Genomic DNA, 12,596 nt, shown 5'->3' on the forward strand with positions numbered 1-12,596 from the left:
ATATACCATCAAACTACAAATTTAATAAAGTATAAAAATGGACTTCTCAAAGGAAGATTGATCTCAGTGGTTCAACAGAAACAATGAGTGACACAGAGCTCAATAGAGAACTATCATTGTAGCCATCTGACTATTGCCTTGGATTTTGGTGGTTGGAATATTCTTTTGCATGTGGAGAACTGCTAATTTGTACCGTTAAGGCAGGATTATTTGCACTCTAGACTGAGAGATGAACTGCACCTTGTCTTAGTATTTACTGGTTGTATATCTTGAGTAAGGCATTTAAGCTCCCTGAATCACAGGCTCATTATTTTGAAATTGTAAGTAATTTTGAAATTACCTATTATAATTATATATGTATGTAATAATAACAATAATAATATAAAACCATGTTTCTATCCACAGGAAAAATACTCTACCGTATTTTCATTATTTTTACTGGTTATTTTCTTTCTTCCAAATGTGAATGAGTACTTGATTTTTGGAATCCTTTGGAGAAGTTGTATCATTTCAGTTGGATGACTGTATTATTGAAGAAATACTTCCATGGTTAGCTTACTGGTTTCCTGAGGACAATGGGGGATTCATATCTTACTCGGTGCTCAGATCTTCACTCAGTGATTTACATATTTAAAGGTACTCCATAAATATTTGTTATTGTTGGTGGCTGCAGCCCAAAACATTCACCAGACATTTCTTGCCCAGGTTTTTTCATGTTCTTATAGCTGCATTGGACCATGTGAATAGTTTGAACTGATTAAATATGAACAGAAGGAGGAACATGTTTAACTTCCAAAATGAATCCATTACAAAGAAAGAAAGAAAGAAAGAAAGAAAGAAAGAAAGAAAGAAAGAAAGAAAGAGACTAAGTGTTCCAGATATTGGAACTTCAAAACGCAAAGCATTCCTTATTCTGGGTTCTAGAGTGGGTAAGTGGAGTAGAGGTTCCCATCAACTTCTGTACGGACTATGGAATAAATATTTCTCACATTAAAACTTTGAGCTTCTATAATTATACTTTCAGCCTAACTTTCCTATTCGGCCTAAAACAGTGATGTGCTCTGCTTACTGTTCAATAAGAATAATCAGTGACATTCCCAAATAACTGGAGACTTCAAATAACATTACATTGAGTAAAATATATTGAATTATGTACATAATTTGTGCCAAGAAGACAAAAAATAAGATGATTCAGATTGAAAAGAGTGCTTTCTTTTTTAACATTTTTTGTTTATACATTTGTTTTTAAAGTTTGATGTTCAAGGAATTTATATAGTCTTCACTTCAAATAAAATTTATTCTAAAATGCTGTATAGTAGGTTCAATGACGTATAAGGAGACTATCATGTATTAAATGGGTTTGGCATTTTTTTTTTAACGTTTGTTTATTTTTGAGACAGGGAGAGACAGCATGAACGGGGGAGGGTCAGAGAGAGAGGGAGACACAGAATCCGAAACAGGCTCCAGGCTCTGAGCAGTCAGCACAGAGCCCGACGCGGGGCTCGAACTCACGGACCGCGAGATCATGACCTGAGCTGAAGTCGGATGCTTCACCGACTGAGCCACCCAGGCGCCCCGGGTTTGGCATTTTTAATTACAAAGTACATTTTAACATTTAAGATAAACTCTTTTATCTGTACAAATTCATAAATTTAGGTTCAGAAAATTGAAATACCATTTCTACTGTCACTCAAATATCATTGCAGAGTTAAGATTGTGTCAGAATAATTGAAGATCTGTATCCTTCAGTTATTACAATGTTTAGATATTGAAATGGTTCTAGAATGAATTTAAAACAATAGTTTCAACCATCCCTGATGAAACCTCGAAGAGCTGTTCAAGAACCAGTAGAACAATTTATAAAACTCTAATACTAGTGATATAAATAACTATAACTGGGACATATTAGAATTCTAGATCATTGTCAAAATCTTTGTAATGTTTAATATCTTGAACCATGGGAGCCTCATATGTTCTCATTAAAAGTATAAATCATTTTAAACTCCAAAAAGTAAATTTCTTTAAAAGTTTAAAGTACATTAGACCTCAGGAAAAAAAAAGAATCCAGTACATTAATTTCTTATACTTTCTAGAAATTGTAATGCTTATCTATATTTCCAACAGTAGTTATGCTAGATTTTTTTTTTTAAAAAAGCATTCTAAGTAATTTAACCTTGCTTTGTAATAATTCAACTGGTCACAGCTAGTTGTTTTGAAAATATTACCTATATTAAAATGACATTGGAAAGCAGGGGGTCTAAAACATCATTTACAATCAAGAAATGTTCCATTGAAAAGGTGAAATGTTCCTTTTATTATTTTTTTAAATGTTTATTTATTTCAAGAGAGAGAGTGCGAGCGAGCATGTGTGCACATATGAGCAGCGGAGGGGCAGAGAGGGAGGGAGAGAAAGCCGTCCCATCAAGGCGCTCCATACCACAACTCTGGCATCATGACCCCAGCTGAAATCACAAGTAGGAAGCTTAACTGACTGAGCCACTTAGGCACCCCTGAAATGCTCCTTTTATAAAATTTTCCACAGAATACAATCTTAACTCTGTCTATAAAAGTAGTTGATCATGTAAAGCTAAGTAACAAAGACATGTGAAAAAAATCCTCTGAGACAATACCAAAATTATCTCCAAAGACCTGTAAAGAGGTTCCATATATAAAATACCTGTGACTGTAAGTTAGGTTCTGTAAGTTAGAAAAAAAAAAAATACTAGCAGAAAGTCAGATTTTAAAGTAAAAAATCAAAAGCCAGGATGATTTGTGTATATATGTGGTTAGCTGTAGGTAGGGTACCTTCATTAATTGGGGTACAGTTTGAAGATGCTACTTATAGAGAAAATAATTTACATGTGCATAACATTTTAGTGTCTCCAAAATGTTGGACATATTACTTATTAATTAGGAGAAAAGTATTAAGCATACACAACCAGTAAGTCATGAAGGCAAAGTGCTCAATGCACAAAGATTTTAAAATGCAATTAAATATGGTTCTGTCCTTTAAAAACTAACAGTAAGATAGTAAGATAAGGTATATATGAAAATAAGAATATGTCTACTTTTAAACCGTGTACTTATGTACTAAAGAGCTATATCATACCTGGATTCGAGATGTCTGTTTGCTTTAAAAGACATGTGAAATTATTTGAGGGAATAAAATGAAAATTTCATTTATTTCCAAGTCCTACCCATGACACTAGTGTTGGTAGGGGAATCTGGTCCAGAGAAACAAAGTTTTTGCCTAAATGAGGACAAATTCTTTTTTTTTTTTTTTTAACACTTATTTATTTTTGAGACAGAGAGAGACAGAACATGAACGGGGGAGGGGCACAGAGAGAGGGAGACACAGAATCTGAAGCAGGCTCCAGCTCTGAGCTGTCAGCACAGAGCCTGACGCGGGGTTCGAACTCACGGACGACGAGATCATGACCTGAGCCGAAGTCAGACACTTAACCGACTGAGCCACCCAGGCGCCCCTAAATGAGGACAAATTCTAGTAAATTAAAAGAAAAATCAAGTTATAATAGGGAAAAATTACATGTGTGAAATCAAAATCATGAAATTGGGGTCCCTGGGTGGCTCACTGTTTGGTGTCCACTCTTGATTTCAGCTCAGGTCATGACCTCACAGTTCGTGGGTTAGAGCGCTGCATCAGACTCCATGGCTAACAGCGTGGAGGCTGCCTGGGATTCTCTCTCTCCCTCTCTCTCTGCCCCTCCCCGACTCATGCTGTCTCTGTCTCTCTCAAAAAAAAAAAAAAAAAAAAACTTTAAAAATCTGATTCTCTCCTCTCCTTCTCCCTCTCCTTTCTCACTCTCCCTCCCACCATCCCCAAAACCAAACCAAACCAAAACAAAACAAAAGCAAAACTATGAAACGGAGTCAGATCTACACAGCTAATCATTTGGAGTCTAGAAAATCAGGAGAAGTGAGCTTCCTATACAGGGCCAGTTCATTCAGGGTGGTCTTAATAAAAGTACTAAGATCTTAAGAGCTCTTACACAGTGAACAATAAATGCAGCTGCTTCAAGGACTGAGCTGAAATGACCACATTGACCCTTTCAAGTCTGACAGATAAGAAAGCAGAAAATTAGATATTCTCCCTTATTTTATAGATCCTGAGCTCCTGTGAAATGAATTCATGTCTGAATCATTTTTCTCTACTGAGAACTGACCTCAAGGATCAACAAACAGCAGGAGCAGCTTTAATTCCACAGACTCCCCACATAACATGCGCTAATGGTACCATGTCTTTGGTGCTCGAAGGCTATGTTATTTAACCTTATAAGTATGTTGTTCTTGCCCTCAGCCTGCACCTCAGATGGTCAGGTTCATCACCTACTGGGGTGATCAAACCTACATTTCTGAAGGATCTAAGTTCCTGGGCCCTGTCTTTGTAGGTTTTATATTCTCTTTCATCGATCTTACTATGAAATATGGAATTAATAAGATACATCCTAAGAATCCCCTGAATTCCAAACATATTTCTTACCACAATTGCTAGCAATCTATTTTCCCCTTGTTTTGTAACCATCCTCCATACCCTTTGGTTCAGTAGCATGAAGAGCTCAAAATAGCGAGGTGTCAGCCCCCACTCTCAGTTTAATAAAACAACTTATATCCCTTGGTAAAACTGTTCCATCATTAGGGACTGAGATTACAGCAAAACAGCACTCAAATCTGCAGGAAGGTAAAGCCAAAACTTGCAATGTGGATTGTTTGTTGCAAAGGAGTCACAACAACGCACCGTGAGGGATGCATGTGCTTATAGTGTACATAGAGAGTTTATTAGAGAAGCATATAGCACTTATTGGGGGATAGCTCACAATGGAGAAGTGGTACCAGCATACACTGCCTCCAGAACTTAGGAGCTTCTTCTGAACTCCACATCTTAGGCAGAGTAGAGATGGCCTGAATGTATCCTGATTACTGATCCACCAAAGGGGATCTGCCAAGATAGAAGGCTAGAAGAGCAACCGAGATCATGCCAAGACAGCAAATGAGTCCCAAGCCCACACTGCATTGCACATTCACAGGTTAGACTAAGAAGAGATAGGAAAAACCAAACTAGACTAAGAAACAAAAAATATGTAAAGTTATCTCTGGGCCCAAGTACAATGCCATAGAGAATTCATTAAAATGACTCCAGTCTGCATACTGAGTACCCTGAGAAAGTCTTGCATGCCAGGAATGCATACATAAATTAAAACCCTTCTTGTTTCTCTGTAGGCTTTTAGTACTACTCAGTCAGCTCTCTGCTAAGATACCAAAAAGGGAGAGAAAAGGAGCCTCTGGTTCATCTAGATTTATCTCTTATCAGGTTTATAAATGTACTAGTGAGAAGGGTTATTCCTACTTCCTTTAGTTCTCACACTAGTGTCATCTGACTATGGAAAAGATAGGATCACATATTAGTCAGTGTTTCAAAGAAAGTTCAGCAAACTTTGTAAGACAGTGAAACCAACCTCAGATGATGTTGTCCAGGTGGCCCCGAGATGGAATCTTTAGCCATTCCACTATTCTACTAGGTCGGTCGGTACTTGAGTTAAGATGGATGTGGATTATTGCCCTCTTCTCTGACTGTGAAATGGGTTTCTCAGTTAGAAGCAGTGAGGTGTGGGATGCTGTAAGATACATCCTAAGAATTGCATGGATGCAATCTGTAATTTCATGGATGTTTGTGCTGGAGGAAGAAGCAAGGTGCATGGCTAGGGCAAATCCACTTGTGAAATATGCATCTATTTTTATGAAAATAACTTTTGCTCCCCAAGAGTCATTTCTTCTTCTGAGAGATACATTGTGCCAATTACAGCAACCTGCCTTTCACCTTAGAGAGAATATTCCAACATGTTTTTAGAAATGTCGCTGATAGGGCAGAAGCTGGGATTTCCATCTCCTTGATTTTCTACTCCCTATACACAAATAACATCCTAGGTTTTTAGGTTATTCTTGCTACTCCTTTCTTACCAGACTCAACCTGTATCGATGCCATGGACTAGCAGAATATTCTGAGGAATATCCTGATCAAGGTCTTGAAGACTTTATTATAAACAGAAAACAGGAAAATTAAAAAGCTTTAAGACACAGTAGTGTCTGCATCTTATGTATTTATACATCCAGTGTACTGATGTCCCTGACAGGTGAAATTCTGTTAATCCTTGCAAATTATTATGGAGAATAAAAAGAATAAACGTTCCTGTTTCCAGGAACTAATATATAGCCCTTCTTATCATAGCAGCCACTGCAGGGATTCTGTCATTTTCTTAATCTACTTTACCCAACTATATGATCAGGAACTGGGACAATAACCAAAGGATGGACCATGGATTCCCTAGGCTCACTTTGAGACAGACTGGAGCCAAAACTATTCACCAGCCAACTTCCATAGGCTTCAGTGAACCATGGTGCTATTTGAAGTCTATGGGGATTAGTGTCAACTCAGGAGTCTGTGCCCGGGATTTCTCCCTTTCTCTAGTGAAGAGTGACAGGAAAAATGGCTAACTACCATATCAGGGGAAAATAGAGAAATATTTAAAGTCTGTTTACATGACAGTGTTGCAAGGCCTTTCTCAAGGGGGACCTGGTCTTTCCTTCAATCAAGTGGCTCAGGTTTACAGAGTACCTTGGGTGGAGGAGTTGAGTAAGAGGCCATGACTTAAGGCAGTGACTCACATAAGATTTCCACTCCACAAATTTCCTGTAATATAGGTCAAGTGGTATTTTATGATTATTTATTTTGTTCCTGGGACTCTGTAATCTATTAGCCATGTCCCAGATCCCTAGCAGTTAAAACACTCTGAAAGGCAGTCCATCCCTACAGCCAGTTATGGTAATTGGACTGTTCTTATCTCTGATGGTTAAGTATTGCCACCTGGCCTTTGTTGTTCTGGGATCCCACAATTCCCCTTAAAATCATGTAGACTACGTCAAGGGTGGCAACTCCCACCATTATCCCCAATCTACCAATGACAGCCAGCACCAAGTTTTCAAGGATTCTGCTATTTCCCTCATAACACATTTCTCAATGCCCCAGGGATAGAAGTGTTTTCTGTAACTTTCAGGCAACATTGTCAAAAGGAGAGAAAGTAAGTTGCACATAATAATTTTATTCTAGCATTATCAAATTTGTAATTCTGTTGGATTCCTTCCTTTAAATAATTGCAGGAAAGTTCTGGCATCCTGACTTCATTAAACCTAGCCCCTTGGGAATCCATGCTTTAGTCAGTCAACCAAGCAAATTGTTAGAGCCAGCCAGTCAAGTTAGTACATTATCCAGTATCCAACAGATACAGCCAACCTAACTTTCTATTCCATCATCTTGATTTACTATTTAAATATGGATGGATGCTTCCAGGAACTAATATATAGCCTTTCTTATCATAACAGCCACTGCAGGGATTCTGTCATTTTCTTAATCTACTTTACTCAACTATGTGATCAGGAACTGGGACAATAACCAAAGATGGGCCATGGATTCCCTAGGCTCACTTTGGATGGAGCCAAAACTATTCACCAGCCAACTTCCATAAGCTTTCTATTCCATCAGGATCCATCCATGTACATGCTTCTCAGTTTCCAAATGGTACACGTGAGCAAATTCTTTCAATCCCTGTAACATGTAGACTCTTCTCCCAAGATAACTAGTGGTTCTCCCCTGGGTCTTATTGGATCTGACTCTAGTTTTGTCTAGAGGCAATGAAGTGTGATATGAGTAGATCTTGCAAGAAAGCTAGCATCCTCAGAAAGAGGAAAGGAGTGGGAGAACCTGGATGGCTCAGTTGGTTGGGCATCTGACTTTGGCTCAGGTCATAATCTTGCAGTTCATGGGTTCAAGCCCCACGTTGGGCTCTGTGCTGACAGCTTGGAGCCTGGAATCTGCTTCAGATTCTGTGTCTCCCTCTCTATTCACCTTCCCTGCTTGCACTATGTGTGTGTGTCTCTCTCTCAAAAATAAACATTTAAAACAATTAAAATTCAAAAAGAAAGAAGAAGTGAGTTGTTTCAGTGGTAAATGAATTTTGGGATTCAATTATGGAATTTATTTAATAATGGGAGTCCAGAGTTTTCAGCTTCATTTGAGAACATCTAAATGTTTCTGCTAATGTCTAAAAGGGAATCATTCCTTCCTCACTAAATCTCCAAACTGCACCTTTAGACTTCAGTCTTGATCATCAGCCATGCTTAACCTTTGTCTATAATGAATAAAAACACTCACTTAAAGCTGTCATGAAGTTTTCTCCCTGTGTTTTAGCCTAAAGCCCAAAACCTTGAGTTGTTTTCTTGTCCCTCCCTCCCTCCTTTCCTCCCTCCCTCCCTTCCTTCCTCCCTCCCTCCTTCCCTTCTTTCCTTCCTTCCTTCCTTCCTTCCTTCCTTCCTTCCTCCCTTTCCTTTCCTTTCCTTTCCTTTCCTTTCCTTTCCTTTCCTTTCCTTTCCTTTCTTTCCTTTCCTTTCCTTCCAAGCCCTTCAAGTGAAACCTCAAATACTTTTCTAACCTCTGCAATACTTGCAAACATCGACACAGTCATAGTGGCCAGGTTTAGTAGACTTAATTTCTTAGAGCCCTGATACTTCAGGTGGTTGTGATGTTACTGAATACCATGGATTACTAAAATCCCTCTTTCTGCCTAGATGGGGGCCATTTCTACACTCATGCTCTAACATGTAAACTCTATGCCACAATCCTTTGTAGAGTATTTGTTTTCTGGGACCATTCTTTATAGGCAAAAACGTTACTGCCACATTCCAACCAGGTCAATAAAAACCATTCTGACTACTTAAAATCGCAAATTCAATTTTGGAACATGGTTACACAGTAATGGAAAAGCTAAGGAGATGGTGAAGCAAACCAGAGAATAGCAATATTAGGAAGTCACTTCCATGCAGAGAGGCAAAAAGTAGAAGAAATATTAAGGGAGTCAGGAGCCTGGGTACCTGGCAGGAGCTAGGAATATAGCAGGAGCTGAAGCTACAGAGAAACCATAGTCATTTCTGGAGACACAGCTGCTACGAGATGTTGTCAAAATCGTGCTAGAGGGGAGACTGGGTGGCTCAGTGGGTTAAGTGTCCAACTTTGGCTCAGGTCATGATCTCACGGTTCGTGGGTTGGAGCCCCGCATGGGGCTCTGTGCTGACAGTTCAGAGCCTGGAGTCTGCTTCAGATTCTGTGTCTCCCTTTCTCTCTCTGCCCCTCCCCCATTTATGCTCTCTCTGTCTCAAAAAAAAAAAAAAAAAAAAGTGCATAGAGAAGGAGGCGGCAAAATATCCTAGCTTCTCTCTACCTACTGGTTTCATGTTTCAATCTCCTGTCAGTGCCAACGTCAATACTCCTATGACATCGAGTGGAATATTGAAGGGTCTAGAAAGAGATCTGAGAGCAAACAGACATGCAAAAAAATAAATGTGGTTGCCCTTTCTAGAACTGAGTGATTTGCCTAGAAGGAGAAACTATACTTTCTTCCACCTCAGGGTGGACTGACTGTGCTGACCACACAGAGCAAAAACCACTGCCCAGTGAGGAGCACATCAGGTCCCATGTATGCAACCCATATACAATATGTTTAGTAGGGGGGTGAAAATTGGCCAAGGATATGTTAGGATATTTACTAGGGGTAAGAAATTGAGGATAAACCAGTATTTACTTACAGATGAAGGACATAAAATAAGATTAATATGGCAAAATTATTGCTAGAAGGCAATGTGATTGAGATCCGAATACATGGTACCCCTAGACTAATGAGGTTGAACATATTTTTAGGGCACAGGGACTGAGTCCATTTAACTCATTTTATCCAACATGAGAGATGGCTCCCTGAGGAGATTCAGATTATGATGATAAATTTTTCTTCTTGATGACGTGTGAATGGCTATAGGTATTGGACACAAGGAAATTCCATCAATGAATGTTTATTGATATTGAAATATATTCAACCATTAGTCTTCCAGTGGAAATCATAGAAGCTAAGGTGGTTTGTTAAAATTAAACTGGACACATTGCAAGGATTTTGTTTTTTAAACCAGTCAGAGCTAACTGAGTAGGGGGGGTAAGGGGAGATAACCTGTTACGTCTTTAATAATATATGTCTGTAACTTTGTCTACTGTGTTGGACATAATTAGTAATAAGAATGCTGTAAGCGAATTTTTTTTGATTTCTACATTTCTATTTTCCACAGCTGACTAATTCAAACCAGGATGTGGAACACATGGGATGAGCAAAAAGTCTAAATTATACACAGGTTTGAACATTGGCTCCTTGAGGAATAAATTGTGTTAGAAATACAAATTCCAGAATGTCTAATTTCTAAAGGGGTTGTGTGTCTCTCTCTTTTTTTTTTTTTTTTTAAATCTTCAGATTATATAAATGCCAATGGCATTTGTTACAAAGAGATTCTTTGGAATTTTTGTTCCACTCTGTACAATAATATCATGATCGAATTTTTTTATAGCTCAGACTTACATTGACATCTGAAGAAGTTGTCAAATAATCTTTTCCAATTAGGTTATTCTTTCCAAAGTATTTCAGCTCCAGGAAAATTTTAATTCTGATGCCTAAATAGGTTAAAGTATTATATTTAAAGAAAATACATGGAGAATCACAGAACTTTTAGAACTAGAAGAAGCCTTAAAGACTGTCTAGTTTTAATGTCTTTGTTTTACAGATGAGAAAACACACCAAGGACATTTAGTGATTTTTCCAGAAACACATAGCTTGTTAATGACAGAACTATGTCAGAAATCTTTCCCCCTCCCCCACCCCCAGGTAATCTAAGAAAGCATTCTTTGCTTCATTATGTAGTAAGAAAATGTTATATAGTTCTGGTTCATGGTCATGAATAGTTAGTTGCAAACATCATATAGTCTTTTTTTATCCTTAAGAAACAAGACTGTTTTTTCCAGGAGGTAACTCATTCCTCACTGTTCTCAGCTTCAGGTTATTTGCACATAAATTCTTCAGTCCAGTCATCTTTTAAACCATTTTCTCCTTGTTTGTCTATGTTGAATAACTTCCAAAAAAATTCAGCCTTTTATTCTGTCTCTCTCTTTCAAACTGAAGCCTTTTTAAATCTTGGTTATTCAGTATGGAACTCTTATCATCTTATCATAGTTTAATGTACTGTAATAGATAGGAATCAGAAAATTAACAAAGTGAAGCCACATATCAGTGCTCTTGTAAGTAGGACTTTTTTTGTTGTTGTTTCTTTTCCTTTTTTTTTTTTTTTTTTTTTTTTTTACCATGGGAGACAAGTTGAAGAGGCCTGTGCATAGGCAAATTTGCCCTAAGCTAATGAGGATAAAGCTTCTGAGCCTCTTATTGGCATAGGCCACCTTCCAAAACTCTGAGATTTAATCCTAGCATTCATATTGACATGTTATGCAAATTGAAAAAAAAATAAGCTATTTTAACCACAATCATATAAAATCACTCTCTCTTTCACTCAGGTGTCCCTTCTGAGCTGTTCTCTTTGTGGGGTGGTAAGGATCAAGCTAAGGGAAAATTGAGTTGGTAGATACATATAGGTTGGATTTGGATTTAGTGGGATATGTTTATACCATTCCCAAACACTTGTAGGTATAATTAAGAAATCATGTCCCAGTGAGCAAACGGTGTCTAGAAATACTACAGACCCCTACTACGTTGTTTCAAGAGGGGCTAAGAACATATTACTCTATGAACAGAACCTACCTTTTCTACCACTAAATATAAGAAGGTAAAGACACATGTTTGAAATGTACTGAAGTTAAAATGAAGGTAAATGTGTTGTTGGAGGAGTAGCATGTTACGTTATACATGTACCTAAGCGGGTAGTTAATACAAATTTACATGATGTTTCTGAATTTTGTGTTTATGGTATTCATTAGATTTTCAAAGTTCGTTGTCATTTCTCATTCTAAATAAATACTTTCATGATTTATTATGCCTTTGTATCTTCTTAAAAAGCTCCCCTCTGTATAAACCTTTTATAGGTTTCAGATCCTAGATCAGCCCTTGGGTGATTAACTTGCCAAAGTTAATCCATTCTGCCTTCTGAATAGCCTGATCATGGCTCACTCCAGAAGATAAAATTCAGTGGGGCTAGGGCAGGAGAGATCTATTATAAGGAACCAAAGAAGTCAAAACAGGTAAAAACTTCTGGGAAGTGCAATAAAGATCAACCCCAGAGAATCTGAATTCTATTGACAAATCTAAGGGGATCATCATGGAGCCAGGAAACACAGACAAGTTCAGAAGCCTCACAGGCTTAGACATACAGCAGAGAGCAAGCAGCAGTGGTTGCATCTAAGAATGTGTACACGAGGGGCGCCTGGGTGGCTCAGTCGGTTAAGCGTCCGACTTCAGCCAGGTCACGATCTCGCGGTCTGTGAGTTCGAGCCCCGCGTCGGGCTCTGGGCTGATGGCTCAGAACCTGGAGCCTGTTTCCGATTCTGTGTCTCCCTCTCTCTCTGCCCCTCCCCCGTTCATGCTCTATCTCTCTCTGTTCCAAAAATGAATAAACGTTGAAAAAAAAAAAAAAAAAAAAAAAAAAAAAAAAAAAGAATGTGTCCACGAAAAAGCTGGTTTTAAAACTAGTTTTTTCTTTTAATATTTATT

This window comes from Leopardus geoffroyi, chromosome C2 (assembly GCF_018350155.1).
Source record: "Leopardus geoffroyi isolate Oge1 chromosome C2, O.geoffroyi_Oge1_pat1.0, whole genome shotgun sequence".
Taxonomy (NCBI): domain Eukaryota; kingdom Metazoa; phylum Chordata; class Mammalia; order Carnivora; family Felidae; genus Leopardus; species Leopardus geoffroyi.